At 45.5% G+C, this 15,218-nt stretch overlaps 1 long non-coding RNA gene across 3 annotated transcripts in view; it reads right to left on the reverse strand.

Moving 5' to 3' along the window:
• The window catches only part of LOC149917420 (uncharacterized), a 34,760-nt gene extending 19,828 nt beyond the window's left edge, over window positions 1-14,932 (reverse strand). For 2 of the 3 annotated variants that reach the window (XR_016467670.1, XR_016467671.1), the window contains exons 1-3: window positions 14,419-14,932; window positions 13,942-14,215; window positions 10,211-10,341 (exon numbers count right to left, since the gene is read on the reverse strand). This is a non-coding gene — a long non-coding RNA (uncharacterized LOC149917420). The remainder of the gene's footprint in view (window positions 1-10,210; window positions 10,342-13,941; window positions 14,216-14,418) is intronic. The other variant, XR_016467672.1, reaches the window with a different exon arrangement.
• Window positions 14,933-15,218: the final 286 nt, after the last annotated feature.

Raw genomic sequence — 15,218 nt, forward strand, 5'->3', positions numbered from 1 at the left:
ACAGCCTGTGCCACTGCCTCACCACTCTTGGAAAGTTTTTCCTAATATCCAACCTACATCAACCTGGATTTTGAAGGAGAAAATGGTTATTTGTGGGAAAGTGCTGAAAATAAAGAAATGAAAGTGGACCAGGAAAAAAAAAAAGCTACATTTTTATTTCTATAGGTGGGGATACAGGAGAGAAACTGCAACAGTGAATATCACTACCCTCTGCAAGGAGGCTGGATTCCCCTTTAAGGCAAAGGGAATTCAAGTAAACAAGCAGAAGTGAGCAGCTCAGTCATCACAAAGGTATAAGAAACCCTCCAGCCTGGCCCAGATCTATATAATGACACATTTATATGGTCTAGATAAGGCAGCACAGAGGCAATGACTTTGTTCTAATCTAAATGCCTGATTAATGTGTCTGCAGTTAGCAAGACACTGAACTCAATAAAGGCAGTGAGTAGGAAGGAGATAAGCAAGGGCACAGTGATATGTTTGTTCAGGTGTTAGCATGACAAACATTTTACACCTGCAGTCTTCCTTTGTTTTTAACAAATTCCCCTCCCATTCTCTGAAGGTTCGGGTCTCTATGGTTTCTTCTTTGGAGAAACAAATAAATGCCTTTGCTAGTATAAGGGTTAGGCAGGAAAAAAAAAAAAAGAGGAAATGCCTCTTTGTGTGCCATATGGGAAGTCCATCACCAGAGAGGCATGAATGCAAGCAACCAGAGAGAGGTCTGGAGATGAGCAAGGAAGAAATGGGAAATTCTGTGGCAAACTCATTTTGTGAGACTGATTCTGCTTCCACTGCACCAGTCCAACCCCTCCGCACTGCTGGGCTGACGACTGGGAGATGCTGCACTGCTTCCAGTGTCACTGACTGACTGAAGCCCTGGGCAACAAGGATCCCAGAAAATCACACTGGTGGGCTGTGGGTTCTCTTATGCTTTGATTTAAGGGGATTTCCTAAAGCTAAACTGTTGTCTTAATAATTCTTCATCCAAGACAGTCTTCAAGCTGATTTCTGGCTTACTAAAAATAATGCAGTATGTCAGGCAGTGCCAAGCTAACACAGAATTACTCTACTGAGAAAAAAAATAACTTGCTGAAAAGGAAAGCCTGATTTTTTCTAGATTCTTTTAGAACTTCATAGTCACTTAGCATAATGATAACAGTATAATAAGAGATGTAAAACTCTGACTTACTAGGGTTTTTTTAATGTCTCCAGCACTGAGCACTGGCAAAGAGCACCTTCATGGGAAAGATGGATCTGCTTTGGGGGTGCTGGGGAGGGCAGCAGGGGGGTACCCTACACAGCTCCCTTTGCCTTCTGAATTAAGCCCTTCGCTACCTGCTCAGGGTTTGAGATTATCCAGAGGCTGTTTTCATGAGAAAGCAGGAATATCCAGCACCATCTGAAAGCAGACACCATAGAGCAGAAACCTCAGCTGACCCAGGGCATAATATCCCTGCAGATGGGACACGCTTGCTTTCCAGCCTGTCATCATTGCAGCACTCCTTCACTGAAGGAAGGGTGAGAATCGGGTCTCCATAATTGTGTTTTTATACAGCAAGAGGATACTCTTCAAGTGCTGTAATAAATTCCAACTTAAAAGAACAAAGGAAATAAGTAATCTTCACAGTGTTTACATTCATTACTCTGACTAACCCTGCACCGGGCACTTCTCAGAACTAAGTTTTGAAGGGCAAGCATGGCTTGACCAAGTTTGCTCTATTGGAAGAAAGAAAAACAGACTGGGCAAATTAACAACAAACCTTAAGCCTCAGCTGCAATCTAAAATTAGGTTGCAACGTGCAAAAAGAACATGAAGATGCAACCAATTATTTTTCCCCATTTACTATTGATTGTCTCTATCTTTCCAAACCTTAAGCTGTTCTGCAAGCAGAGACATTAGGAACTGTATTTAAAAATCAACAATACTAAGTTTCTTAAGATGATCTGATTCAGCTAAAATTTGCAAGTTCATGGGATAAAAGTCAGTCAACTAAGAACAAAAGTTCACTCAATCTTTTTCAAATAAAAAATGAGCCAACTCAACTATAAAATTCAGATCTGGGGACAGATTTTGGATACTGCAAATGCCTTGGCTTTGTGATCAAACCTCTCTGTAGGTTATTACCAAAACAGAGCAGCACAAAGCTTTGACCCAGGGCAGCAGTTCACATTCCTTCTTGAGGGCTACAAAAGTCCTTGCAGGACTTTAGCAGACCATGGCTCTGCATTTGGTTCCTCTGATTCTCTCCCACTTTGTCAAAAGCTATTTCCCCTTCAATTTCTGCAGTGGGGTAGATCCACAGTCACTGGTGGCAAGAGCACACCCAGCTTTGACAGTGTTCCTCTAGGTAAGGTGAATGGAAAGGGCACTCTCACCATGTGATGTTATCCTGACCGAGAGACCATCAGGATCTTCTGCTCACATTGAATGGACTTTCAGCTCTCAACAGGGAGCAGTGATAGTTTTTCCCATGTATAATTTATGACGCATACCCAATGAGTCACTCCTAACAAATAAAGTCTTCAATAGCAGCAATACCACCCCATTACTCCTCCAAGAATAACAGCGAGATAGTGAAGCCAATCTAATTATCTCTTCCCTCAACTAACGATCATTCATTGGATTTGAGATGACTCATTGCTGGCCTTTGATCATCACCAGCCTTGCATATGTTGTGTCCCCAGTAAGATGAGAAGCTGTAATGGCTGTGCAGTGTATCTGGCTTGTTTGAGAGGCTTTTTCCCCAGTAGATGCAATGGGGGATGCAGGGGCAGGTGGTGGGGAGCCAGGCTTTCCCCATGTGCAGAGATGGGATGGTATGCATGGCCAGATGTGGTGTGGCTGTTTTGATGTGGTCAGATGGAAGCTGGGGGCAGCCACAGGAGGAAGGAGGGAAAACCTGCTTCCAGTCTCCCTTGGTGTGAACTTGCTGCTTTCACCTTTGCAGGCTGTAACAACCACGGCAATGAGGTCAGTTACACTGAGAATGAAATGGGTTCAAGGTCCAACACCAAAGGGTGCAGTTCCTGCCTGCGCTGCTCCCCAAGCAAAAGGCTCCACTGAAGCACTGAACATCTGTGGTTAGGCTGCTGAAAGCCTCTAGGAATTACTGGAGTGGTATTTTTTGTTGTTGCTGCTTTGTTTGTTTGTTTGTTTTGTTTTTTACTGCTCTATCTAATGGTTTGGGGAGGGTTTGGGATAAACAAAGCAAAGCTCAAGTGAGCCTGTTCCTACCATAACTCCTTATGATCTACAAAAAGGAAGCAATGGAGCTTATGAATACACTGTTGCTGGGATTCTGTTAGCACAACCAGCATCAAATGCCTCTCTCCCACCCCTTTTAATAACACCACATGCTCAGAGTCTATGTTTTTCATGTCATTCATCTGCCAGTTAAAGGTGAGGAAGGTCCTGAGAGATCTCCAGCATGCACGCAGTATCTCCCCCACCCAACTCAGAGACTAAGTGGCTGAGCATTATTGTATTTTGTATTCCTGGAGTTTCTCTCTTCTGTTTTTTCTAAATGGCATCTCCACTACTGGCAAAGTATAGTGTAGGACTTCCAGTTAGGTAGCTTTCATTGAATGCTACTCACATATATTAAACCCTTTATGGGGTTATGTATATTTTTAATTCTTGGAAGAAACGTTTATTTCCAGAAAAGTATATTGCTGATAAAAGCAGCTTTGCAAATAAAGACAAAAGCAGCTTTTCTGAGGTGGGAACAACTTGGTGCTCAGAGTGAGCAGGAAGCACAGAGCCTCACAGCACGTTCACATTAGTGCCAGTCTCACCAGCAGCATAGACTGCAGCACCATAAAGCAAGATTTACTCTCTGAAAGCAGAAACATGTCTACGTGTTAAAGTAGAGCTGTGACTTTTAGGGAGCCGTTCAGTTGCTATTGAATCCATTTTCTGCTGCAAAACTTCGCAAGGGAATTTGGAGACATAAGGTTTAGAGCTAGTTGAAAGAAATATTGTTTCTGTTCAAAAGCTTAACTAATACACATCCATCTCCCTGAATTGGGAAGTGGCTGCTGAGGAAGCAGCGAGACAAATGTTGCAAGGTGCCACGATTACACTGCAGGTATGACAATACTTTGTGTTCCTCTCAAAGTCCTGACTCCCAAAATCATTACACAACAAGCTCAGCTGTCTACTGAGAAAATGATGTTTCTTGCTCTCAGTTTCCAAGAAAACTTTAAAAGTACTAGCACAAAAAGCTCAAGAACTAGGAGGCAAGAGAAAACACGATTAATGGCATCAGTCTCGAAGGCTTGTAGTATGCAGAACCCTTACTGCTGCTCCCCAAGTCTGAGTTTGATTCCACTACGTGTGTGCTGATAGCTTCAGCAGAGCTATGCTCTCATGCCTGGAGCTGCCTGCTCATCTCAGCACCTCCTGCCTGCACACGGGCAGCATGGCAGCTGTGGCACATTGAATCAGAGCTGTATGATATACATCAATGCTAGAGTAAGACAGAGGACAGCTCATGCTTTATATTAGGAGCATGTCTTTTTATTTGCTGACTGGCCTGGTAAACTTTTGAGCAGGATGCTCTGGCAGGCTTTGACCTGTCTGTCAGAGTCAGCTCACACCACCAACAGGTTTTTCAGCCCTCCCTGGCCTATGGCAACTGTACCATCACCAAAGGCAGCCTAGTGCTGCTATACAGTAATGTTTTGGGGTGGTGGTGGTCTTCTATCTGCAGAGCCAACTAAGAAACAAACCATGGCCTCAGAAAAGGGCATGAAAACCTCTTTGAGGCTTTGGAGGCAGGTATTTGCCCTGGATGAACTGAAAAGACCTTTCATGAAAAGTTGGGATGGATGAAGGTTCAGAGCAGTGGTGGAAGGAATGGACCCTGAAGAGGATAAACAGGAAATAGGAAGTGGGCATTTGAAAAAAAGAGAGGGAGAGGGTGAGGGAGGAGCATGACACTAATAGGAAAATTTAACTGAATTTGAAAAGCACCATCAGTGTACAAACAAACAAACAAACAAAAACCCACAACCATCCATGATTCTCATTTACTTCAGCAATTTGTTCATTGCTCCATCACAGTTGCTGTCCCATTCCAGAACTTAATGGTTTCTACAAAACAAACAAACAAAAAACATAGGCAGATGGCCAGTGCCAAAGCTGCTTATTTTTACTTTTTTTTTGAACTAGAAAATTTGAATGTGGAGCTGGATTGCCTGGAGATGAGCATTTCAGAAAATCTCTTTTTTTCCTCCCCCCACCCTTCCCTAACTCCAGCTCTGCTCATCTGAAGAGCTCAGCACCATGGCATCTGCTGGAAGGATGGCTATACAGAATGATATAATTCTTATACCATTCTGCTCTCTCAGCCCTCCTGCAGTCACCCTTTCTTCTGGGAAGAGGAACAAAAGGAAAGAGAAATCCAATGTGAAGATCTCTGCAAGCTGAAGTGTTGCCTTGGGAGTCGCAAGAACATCAGCATTGACTCACTGCTGACCCCAGCTCAGCCTGTACCTGTTCAAGCCTGCAGCCTCAGCACGGAGCAGCAGTATGGCACAGTAAACTTCCCAGCAGCAGACAGGCCCTGCTGTGCACTCCCTTTCTTAAGAAATTATGTGCAATAAGTGTCTGCTCTGCCTGAGCAAAGATCAACCTCAGAATTAAGACCATTAAGTGACCATTAAGTGCAGGAAGCTGAACTTCATTCCCTGGCAGCCTGTTCTGCCCTGAATCTCTGCTATTCCCAAGAGGGCAAGTTAAAAAAAAAAAAAATAAAAAAAAAATCTGCAGTGATCTCCTTGGTGTTTCTCTGGTTTAGGTGCTGCCTCCAGGTAGCAAGCTCCCCACTTCAGCCTGCTTGGCACTGGCCATCATGAGCACCATAGGGTGCAGGCACTCAGAAGGGGGAGAATCACTGTGAAGGAGAGCTGGGCTCCTTCACCACTGCTTCAACCCAGTCTTTGGGAGCTTTGCCCTGACCCATCACAAGCTAGATGGACAGACTGCAGTACAGCACATGGACAGAGAGCAGAGGGGGTGCCCTTCACTTTGGGTTCACCAGCAGAGCAGAGGACTGAGGTCAGCCTGAATGCCCCCATGTTCTCAGGAGCTGTGACTCAGAGTAAGTCAGCCCCAGCAGCACAAGAAGGGCTGTGTTATTGACAGTGAGGTCAGCGAGGTGGTGGAGAGGGCGAGGGAGAACACGTGGGGTTGGGTGTCCAGCCCCTCCATGTTGTCCTTCTCACCAAATGCACTCAGCCCACGTGTCCCACTGGAGCAGGGAGATGTCAAATATTGACTTTGCTGCACTTAATGGGAAGGGATGAGCCAGCAGGAAACTACTGGACTGCAAAGGAACACAGCAGGCTCCACTGCCAACCCACAGGCACAAGGGACAGTTGTTTGTGCGGGGTGCCACATTTCTTCAGGTTATCTTCCTGCCCGGTTTAGCACGCAACCTATTCAAGCTGATTGCAGTCAAGCCACACAATTTCAGCTTCTTTCAATCAGGAGGAAATACAGCCAGGTTGGTGTCTGAGAGAGCGCAGAAAGGCTGAGGCACAGTCAGCCTACCCTGCAGGGAGCCCAGGCAGGTTGCTGGCAGGCTGCTTTTGGAGCAGGCCGGCCGCTGCCTTCCCTCAGAAAGGTGGCCGCTGAAATTGGAGGCAGACAGGCAGTGCCGGCCAAGTGCAACAGCCTGGGAGACAGGCCCGGCTCTGTCGGCGAGGGGCCTCGTGCTGCCGGGGCCAGCTCAGCTGTGGAAAACTGGGGGGAGACAGCTTGGCTGTGTGCGAGCGCAACCGCCTCTCACAGTGTAGACATAAACTTTTCAGGGAAGGGTTGCTGGAAGGGCAGAGAGAAATGTGAAATACAGACCCAGCTGTTTTTTTCTTTTTTTTTTTCTAATATATATATTTTTTTAATTATTATTTTTGCTAGGGTTCATTCACAGTTCCTCAGAGCTGCACACAGACGTTCCTCTGTACGCTGGTGGCCCTTGTGCCAGAATCCCTTCTCCTGGCAGCACGCAGCCCTCCCCACCTCCGTGTGCCCCTCAGAACTGTGTCCCAGCCTGGACGGTTGGAGAAGGAGCCTCCATGAGCCATAAATTGCCTCCCCTGCTGCTGGAGAAAAAAAATCAAAGCATCCCGGGCTCCCCTGGGTTTCACAGCACCCCTGGGCTCTGAGAGCCCAGTTGAAGTGGGTGTCTCCCAATGGTATGGGGAAAATGGGGGAACCCTCAGGAGTTCAGTCTCAGCTGCATCAATCCCTTCATCCTTCCCACTTCAAAGCAACTCAGCCTCACCAGGGACCATACTGGGTATCCTGACAGAGCACACTGGTGAAGCAGGCCCTGCGGCAGTGAAGGAAGGAGCAGCCTCTCTCTGTTTCTCAGGTGGGAATGGCAATTGCTTGCTTGCCTCATCTGAAAGCTCACCATTGTCCCCGCTAAGTGCAGAGCCTGCACATGCAGTGCAGGTGAATGCAGGTGAATGCAACATCACCATTTTTGGCTATTCATAAATCCGTTCTTCCATCCTCATCATCTACCCCAGTTAGATAGCAGACCTCACCAGGAAAGCCTCTGTGGGCAGGAGAGATCCAAATCTCTCCAGGCAGAAACCATTTTAAAAGAGGTCCTATGCAACCATGCTACTTGGGACTCACCAAAACATGGTGCCAGAAGAAAGAGCAGAACTCTCTTGAGATGATCTGCATATTAGTTTGTTTGTTGCTGTTTGTTTTTGTGAGTCCTTTATATTTCAAGTGTCCAGAAACAGCAACATAAGGGCCCAATTAACCAAAATCTACCGGTAAAGGACACAGCTGGAAGATGATCTTTTGCAAACCTATGCATGAATCAGTTGCTCTAAACTCCCACACTCTTGTGCTGCTCTTGGCCAGAAGGGACAGCAATGTTAGGGCATGGTCTTGCTTGACTTGCCTCACTTGTAGTCCTTCTCTACCTGATTTTACCTGGAAACTAAACAGAACAGCTCCATGGTTTGAATGCTGCTGTGCCCAGCTCCACACAGGGCTGTGTGGGTCTGTACCTCAGAGCCCAGCCATGCCCCAACTGCTGGGGAGCTTTTCTGTTAGCTGTATGTCTCCTTTTCTTTCTTTTCCCTGGCATCCAGCACCACATCAGCCTATTTGAATTTTCTTATTTTCCCTGCCTAATAACAGAGGCTAATTTTACAGGTAGACCCAGTTGAATTATTCACTGCAGTCATTATCATTAATCCAGTCTATTTGCTGAGCCAGCCCTGATGGGTTGATGGGTGAATGTATTTGTCATTCATAAGTATTTGCCAAAATAGCCTGGGTGAGCCATTTCTCCCCAGGCCATTCAATAGTAGCTATTTGTGTTCCCTTCCATTAAAACTCACCTCCCACGCGACGGCCAGTACAAGTGCAGGCTTAAACCAGAGCTGGGTGCTGGTTTGAGCATCCTTGTTCCCCTGCCCCACTGCTGCCCTGGCAGCTCATCTGTGCTGCCACTATGGCACAAAGCAACTTGGCCACACTGGCTCCTAGATATGGTCTTGCAACTCCTCACATTAATATTTTTTCTCCCTGTAACTGCTACTTTTTTTTTCCCCTCTCTCTCAGGTCATGGCTTTTCCTGGCTGCGGACACAAAAGTTACGTGGATTTTCTATTTGCTTTTTCAAAAGCGCACGTGCAAATGGGTGGGGAAAATGTACTAAGTGCCAAAGATTATATTTCTCCAAGTGTTATAGTGGGTTCTATGGTTACGGTTACAGAGAGCAAAGGAAATGCAAACGCTGAAGTGGCTGCAGGAGCTGGAACTGAGCCTTTTTGCATAAGGCTGGTGTGTATGTAGCATTTGAAGCCGTGGACTAGGTCACCTGTCTAAAAGGATACCCCATGCACTGTGCTGAAGCCCAGTCTGCTGTGGGAGCTGTTTCATGGGGTGGCTGCCTAGGCAACTCTGGCAAGCCAAAAAGTTCCATAAACTGCACATTGTTTTGCTTATTTTCATTTCCTAAACCTTGATAAGGAGAAAAACTGTCACATCTTTCATTGCAGAGAATCCTTTAAAGTTTCTGTGGAATTCATAGCCATTTACAAACAATGCCATATGTGATTATTGTCATACATGTATTGCAATTTGGAGGGTTCAGCCCTTATGGGGTAATGTGACAAAAATAAATAAATCCCTATTGATGACATATTCATTATAAAACCTGACATATTAAAAAAGATCCTCAAGTAGTCAGCCAAATTTGATAAAACAATATTAATATTTAAATCACAAAGTGGCCAAACTGAGCCCAGTCCCTAAAGATGTAAACAAAATTCAATTTTTGACATCAATTTCCTTCTTGTCCCTACACTGATAGTATGATACCTTTGCCTGGATGGGAGGACTCTGCTTTCATTGCCTCTCAGTGTGTGCCATAGAACAAACAATAAAAACGCTATGTGTCAAGATGTCAGATTTCAGAGGTCCTGCCTGTAAATTTTTTAGCCTCTGATAATGACTTTTTGCAAACAGGTGATAAAATGCAATTGCTCCCTCCATTTTAAGCAAGAACAGTGTATGATAAGCATCCTAGAGAAGAAGAAATATATTGTTCCACAGCTTGATATATTCATAGTTTTAGACCTACACGTTGCATTAAATGAGCTGCCATCAATCAGCCAGGAAACGTTTCAGGTCTTCAAAGCATGCTATGTTTTAGAGAACCAAAGGTTGTACTGCAGAACCCTTCATCATGAGGATGGGGACACTGCTCTGGGAAATGGCTGTGTCCAAAGATAAAGCCTCATGGATCAAAACTCAACCCAAGAAATAACAGTAAAATAGTATTTACACTTTTAAATGGGCCTGGACCAGCTCCCAGAAATACAGCATTAACAAAGGCATTGCAGGAATGCCTTGCTGGGCTGTGTGGTGGCCGTTGGCTGTCATATCTCCTTTTCCCCAGGAGGACAGGAGGCCCATCAGCACAGAATTCTGCCTCAGCAGAAATAAGATTGATATCACCGGGAGACTTTCATAACCGACATGAGAACTTTACCACGTGTCTTGGTTTGTTTTGGATAAACATCCCAGGTCTTGAAATTTATAGTTATTAAACTTATGTGACTAGGGTTCCCATTTCCCTCATATTTGCACAAAAACTCCACCAGTTTTGTGCACTTGATCTCTACAGATCTTTGCAAGCAATTTGGATGTTAATGCAAGATGGGAACATACCTCTGAGGTGAAGCAAATTCCTTCTCGCTTTGATCCTGCAGCAGAGACTTCTCTCAGGGCAGGTCAGCACGCCAGTGGGAGGCGTAACACAAACACTGCAATCAGATCTCAAGGATCCACCTGGGAACCACCTGCAAGTTCAACAGCTGTTTTTGCAGGGAAATCATGAAAAAATAAACTGCTTGTTGAAAGCACAGCTCCATCACCCTTGTAAAAAGGCTGCCTTTATGCATGCACCCCTTCCAGAACAGAAGTGTTGAGAGAAGAGCCACTGCAGAGCTAGGCTGGCTGTTCTTGTTGATGTGGACTAGGCTGGTTGGTGTGGTAAGGCTGATGTTACCACAGTACTGACATGCTGGTTGCAGCATGCCAAGAAGGTATGGCTAGAAGGAAAGAAATAAAGGAATGTGGCACCACCTTCTATTGGTACAGCTTTTAAAATCTGAATCAAAGAAAGCTTGTGAAACCTGATAGATCAAGACCACAAAGGGAAAGCAAAGTATCTAGTTTTGAAGGGATGCAGGGTAAGAAAAGGAGATGGACAGGGACATGAATATCCTGTAATCTACCAGTATTGTACAACAGCTCCTGGTTAAAATACGCTTCTGGGCTAAGATCCCAGAAATAGGAGGTCTCTTCAGCCCAGAGCAGAGGCACTGAGGGGAGGCATGAGGGCGGCTGCAGCTCCTCACAGGCAGCTCTGCTCTCTGTGACAGCGACAGGGCCCAAGGGAATGGCACAGAGCTGTGTCAGGGGAAGGGCAGCTGGGGGTTAGGGACAGGATCTGCACCAGAGGGCGGTGGAATGGAACAACCTGCCCAGGGCAGCGGGCACGGCCCTGAGTGCTGGAGCTCAGGGAGTGTTTGGACAGTGCTCACAAACACAGGGTTTGAATTTCAGATAGTCTGTGTGGGTAGCTGTGGGGTTGGATTCGATAGTCATTGTGGGTGACTTCCAACTCAGAATATTCTATCATAGTTTAGCAATGATACTCAGTAGGTGAGGTTGATAGTTGTGCTCAGTGATCTTGAAGGCTTTTTCCAACCTAGATGACTTTATGATTATATTAAGTAAGCAGCTCAGGACAGCAACCACTTCATCTGCTCTTGCTGCCAGGAGAAGCACCACATAACTACAACATTCACTTCCTGCACCAGCCATGCATCCGACCGCAGTCATGTGCCGATCCCCACCGTCCCCTCCATCACAATTGTCAGGGAAAGGGGCCACCATAGTGGCCAGCAGCTGAGGGAGGAACAGATGGGCTCAGCCATCCCATAGCAGCTGCTGCCGTGCCTGCTCAGGAATTGCTGCAAAGTGCCAGTTTTCATTAGGTGAAGCACTGAGCACTTGTCTGGAGGTAACCACCTTTCATCACAATCTGCACGAAATGAATTTCAAGTGGTAACCTGGAGATTAAATGAAACTCCATTAGTCCGAGTCTGTTTTCAAAACAGGTTTTAACCATTCTCTCATTTTCACACCTGAGCACAGTCTCCCCAACGCCAATACTGCAAGCACATAGAAAGCTAAGCCATGAAGATGAACACTGAAAAACAAGTTACAGAATTTATAGAAGATGGGGAAAGCTGTTCCATCCCTGGCTCTCTGCAGCAGTTGCAACTGGGGCCCAGCACGTGGCTTTGTTTAAGGGTAAGGCTGGATGATTGCACTGTCAGAAACAGCCATGCTGTCAGCTCGCATACCTACACACCTGGGATAAAGGATCACCTGGAAAGAGCTGTTGTGGCAGGAGCAGCACTCACCCCACTCCCAGCTCACTCTCCTGCTGCCAGGCAGTGATCCATAACCCTGCATGAGAACAGGGAGTAAGGGGCAAGGAGGGGAGCTGAGTACTTGAACATTCACTTGGCTACATACTGTGAGATGTTTTACCTGCAAATAGGTTAAAGATTATAGTGAGGAGGAGAGAAAATATGGAAGAGCAGATTCATGATTTTTCTTTTGGTCTAGCATGCATTTATGGTAAGGCCAGAAGACATAGGAAAGCCTCATCTTAAAAAAGAAAAAGCTCAGATCAGATTCTCGTGTACCCTACAGCTCTAAGTCTTGCAAAGAATTCTGATTAACCTGAATGACAGCACTCAGAGCTCCAGGAGAGCTCAGTGAAGCAAATCAGGCTGAACTAAAATTAGCGGCGTCTAAAATTCAGCCGTCTGCTTGGCATCCACACATGATGCTTCCCTGGCCCCAGACCCATCACATCACTCAGCTTTCCCACTGCCGTCAGCTCCTTGCTTTCAAAAGCACTGCTGAGTGAAATGCTGCTGTTCACACGCAGCCTGCACCTGCCTGGAGGCAGCAAGCCAATTGCTAGGCACGGCTATTTTTTTTTCCGCGATATTTCCTCCAATGTTTATTTGCTGATTGTTTTCCAGGCAGATGGAATTCAAGATGTGAAGTGGGGACTGGCTGTCAGTGAAAGGATAGAAAAAGACCAGAGATTATGGGACAAGATCATAGGTCCAAAAATACACCGGGATAGTGCATGGGTCAAAAGGAATATGAACTGTCCTGCGAATGGCAGGGAGGGGTTTATTATGGTTCTCATGCTATAGGGCAGTAAAACATGGCTCGCAGTCTAAGGAGATTTGGCACAGAAAATGAATGTGGAAATACAGCACAATCACTATCCTACATCCCATGTATGAACTATGCACAGAGAATGGCCACTTAAGCACTCACTACCCTGAGGGTCATGGGTTAGTGGGCATAGTGGTGATGGGTTTTTGGTTGGACTAGATGATCTTAGTGATTTTTTCCAACCTTAATGACTTTATGATTCACACCCAAGCCCAGGCTCTCGCTCACAGTGTCTGGAAGGACTGGTGTGACTGCTGCAAACCAGTTCAGCAGCAGCAACGCCAAAACCAGCTCTTCCAAATCTCCACTTGAAGATTTTGAGCACAGACTGTGGCTTGATTAAGAGCCAGAAGAGTGGATAACAAGTAGTCAAGTCAAAGGGTCCAGAATTTGTCATCTCACATCTCAAGGGGCAGTTTCTCCGAGGGAGCCTGAAGAAGCTCCACAAGGCAGGAGGTCAGAGTAGCAATCTAGTTTCCCATGCACTCATTTCCATCTGTAGAAAAGCCCTCCAAAATACTGGGAAACAGTGAATGTGTTTTTCTGCCTGAAAAAGCAGCAAAGTAGGAATCTTTATTGATGATGTAAAATGTGTTGGTGGCAACTAGAGAGTAAGGACACTCCGTGAGGGCCAGCCAGAAGGTGGATGAGCAGCACAAGAGCAGTCCAAATGCCTGGGCAGCAAGAATATGTTGGAACAGGCCATGCAAAAAGCAAAGCAGCACTTCACGAAGACACAGTGGCCAGTAATAAATCAAGGGTAAGGCAAAGAGAATCTAAAGGGAGCACAAAAACAGATTTACCCATATTACAGCAGAAGAGATGACAACAAAGTAGGGAGAGAACAAGAGTAGAGAATATAAATGAATGTGTTAAAAATCTATACTGATTTTCTCCTCATACCAAAATGCAGAGATCGTTTTAAGAATCTGTCAGGGAGCAAAACAGAGACAAGAAAACATACATACTGTGGAGCTTGCTGTCATCAAGACCACAGATCTCTGATGACTCATATCATTAAGTCTTCATTTATACAGCTAGATACCAAGAGAGTTTCAGGAGCAATAAAAAGCCACATGAGCTATAATTATACCTATTTCAATAATGCACATGAGAACGAGACTCACCTCTTGGAGAAGTCTCTGTATCTATTTATTGCAAGGGCTGTTCATTCATCTTCCTGAGCATTTCATTTCAGATGCAACACTGGACTGGAGATATAGTAATAAAAACAATAACAACAACAATAATAGGACAGTAATCCTTGTGATGAGGTTCTTTCACAAGTTTGCCATGCCACAGCCTTTGAGAACACAGCTGCAGTTAGGAGGAGGTGACATGGTGCTAATGGAGGACTACCGGGTGGAAGGTGCTCAGCTTATGGACAAGGAGCATTGGAAGCTGCAAGATGAGAGAGAAGAGAGTGAGGATGGGGAAGGGGGAGACCCAGGTGCTGGTCCTGCCTCTAACAACTGTGGACACATATTTCATTTACTCTGCATCTATATATAGCCAGATAGCATTTTGTGTTCCACAAACACTTTCCCTTGATAGCATTTGCTGCTGGATACAAAAGACTTTTTTCCCCTCTCCTCCAGCCTCACCACCCTGTATTATGCATCCTTCTCCCTCTCCAAAACAGCTCAAAGATCTCCACCAGTGTTGGCTTCTTTGGCTCTTCTTCCTGTGTTTGGATCCAGGTGGTGGCACTTGGCTGCTTATCTACCTGGAGAGCAGGTTTCCATGGCTACCCGATACACAGCAACGCCAGGCCAGCCTTGACTCTTAGGAATGCTTCCAACCCCAACAGTCATCTTATCTCACCAGGTGACACAGACACTAAGTCCATTCCATCAGGACCACTAAACTGGATGATTTTTATAGTGTGCAAACATGAATTTTGTAGGATCTGATAAACCAAACTCATTGCTGTCAGGCAACGCAGTGGTGGGACACCACGTCTGCTTGGAGCACAGAAATGCTGGTTAAAAAGCAAGCATAAAAAGCAGTGCAACACATGATCATTTGGGTCCTTTCTCCTTTATTTAGGCCGCCTAACATTTTGCATTATAAACCGTTTGTGCAGTTTCCTGAAAGACTTTGAGATGGCTACTGTTTGCAGATCTCATATATACCAGCTAGAGCCCTCAGGCAAAAGTCATGCCATTTCCTAGCCTTGTGAACCACTCTCCCAATTATATTAGAGTACATAAAGCATTAAAAATGAATAGCCATTTCATTGTTCCTTATTTCCTCCACCATATATCTTTCCCCACACCCCAGCATACCTCAGAAACCTTTTAGCACTGATCCAAAATATCCCCCGGCAAAGCAATGCTTGCTGAAAGCCACTGGGGCAAGGCACTGCTTGAACAACAGTGCCATCACTGCACTGGGGGTTCTG

The sequence above is a fragment of the Phasianus colchicus genome, chromosome 6 (assembly GCF_987193195.1).
Source record: "Phasianus colchicus chromosome 6, bPhaCol1.hap1.1, whole genome shotgun sequence".
In the NCBI taxonomy this organism is placed as follows: domain Eukaryota; kingdom Metazoa; phylum Chordata; class Aves; order Galliformes; family Phasianidae; genus Phasianus; species Phasianus colchicus.